Raw genomic sequence first — 2145 nt, 5'->3', positions numbered from 1 at the left:
CGCCCCCCCCCACCCCGCCCCGCCCCGCCCCCGAGAGCGCGCCCGTCTAGCCCAGCCCTGCTTCAGCGAGTTGGAGGCGGGGCGGATGGGTGGGGCGGGCTCCAGGGGCGGTGCCAAGGTGGCCCGAGTCCTGATTGGTGAACGCAGACAGGCGGGCCCCGGCGGAACGGACTGGGCCAGCAATTGGCTGCGTGGGCCTCGGTTGAAGTCGGCTATTGGCTCCGTGGGCCTCAGCCGGGGTGGCTATTGGCTGCGTGGGGCAGAGAAGATGTCCCCCCGGGCTAGGATGCAGTGAATGGTACTCCCTCCCACACTCGCCGTGTGGGCGTTGGATCTTCGGAGTCCACTGGGCAATGTTCCTCCTGGAATTCCCCAAGAAATTCACAGCAGTTTGCTGAACTGTCCAGACCGCCTACAACTCCTCCCCATTTGTTTCCTTCGGAAGGAAGATGTTTTCAGTGTCCCTTTGCCAGCCTCACGCAGGAGACGCGCGTTCGCAGACGAGGGCCCAACCGCTGTCAGCAGCGTCACTGTAAACGAAGCGCCTAGAGCAACCGGGAACTTGTTCTCGAGATGGATCAAATGTCTTGGACACCCTTAAAGACGAGGATCCTAGCAGCCCGGCACCTTCGGCCGCTTCCCGGGTCCAGCTGTCACCAGACAGGTGTTCTCAAAGACGAAGTGCTAGAGGAGGTCACCTCGTTCGGACTTACCAGCCCCCACCCCCCGCCCTAGTAAAGCGGACCTGGAAATGTGCCTCATATTTGGGGACCTTGGTTTTCGTTGTCAAGAAAGGGAGTGCGATAAAATGGTCTTTCCACCGAAACAGTATTCCACACCGAAATTCTGGGCCAAAAGTTTGTATAGTTAGGATTCTCAGTCTTCTGACTAAAACTTGGGAACAATACTTTCTGAAGTGACTCTTCTGTTCTCATGGTAGTCTCCTCTTGTATTATTTAGGTCACAATAGCTTATATACCTACAATAACTTATAAAACAATTTCAGACTTTGCCCTGTATTCCACAGATCTCGCCACTCCCCCTGTACCCCCTGAAAGCCAACCACCATAACTGCTACTTCTGATTCTTCATTGCACCAGTCTAAGGTCAAGAGCTCTTTCAAGGTTGCCAAGCATGAGAAATGTATCTCTAATTCAGCTTGGCGCCCCATTTTCCGTTGCTGGCCCTGCATTTGCCCCTTCCTCCCCTCTCTCCCTCACTACATTTAGTAACAATCTCAACTCCTAAGAGCCATGCCCTTCAAACTAGTATTCTGCAAAAACATCATAGGAGTAAGCAACAGAAAGAATATTCTCAGCTTTAGAATTAGAAACTTTTGATCCCTGAGGGTTTAAGCCAGGGCTGGTGGTACATACAGACCTTCTCCTAAATCATGACTTATTATGCCAATGGTTTGTATGTAACGAAGGAAGGGAAAAGTGGAACACTATAGGCAGCGGGCAGCCCTCAGTTGTCGATGGAGACCTTATGGTTTTATAATCCAAACAATGAAACTGGATTGACCCGGAAGAACTCACGCTTATTTGGCTGGAAAGCCAGGCAGGAACTGTGAAAATTTAGTGGCTGTCCCTAGAGGGTTCAGTCAGTCACTCTGGGCATCACAGATCATGGGCTGGGAACTATGAAAGGTAGACAACTCAGTCACATTTCTTGTCTCAGAAGGATACTCACTCCCAATTCAGGAGTAGGGAGAAGAATCAAAGACAGATTTAAGGGAGGAAGAATCCAAGGAAAGAAGAAACTCCTCTGCCCCAGTTCTGGAGAACAGGCTGAAGCCTCCCTCCTTTATGTGGGTTTCACCCTAACACTTTATTTTTTGTTTGTTTTATTAATTTTTATTGGAGTATAGTTGCTTTACAATGTTGTGTTAGTTTCTGCTGTACAGAAAAGTGAATCAGCTATCACCCTAACACTTTAGAAGATAGAGTGGACTGGGGTGGGGGAGTGGAAGAGAGGAAGAGGTCCAGACTTGACATTATCAGAGAAGGGAGGGTCCCACCTTCAGCAAGACAGTAATCATCCCAGCTCTTCCAGGGACTAGTGCTGAAGAACGTGGATTTACCACATCATCCTTAATCTTTGGTGAAAACTCCCTCTCCCTTTGCATGGCTCAGAAATCTAGCA

This window comes from Eschrichtius robustus, chromosome 1 (assembly GCF_028021215.1).
Source record: "Eschrichtius robustus isolate mEscRob2 chromosome 1, mEscRob2.pri, whole genome shotgun sequence".
NCBI lineage: Eukaryota > Metazoa > Chordata > Mammalia > Artiodactyla > Eschrichtiidae > Eschrichtius > Eschrichtius robustus.
Note: the sequence above shows the minus strand (reverse complement) of the source record.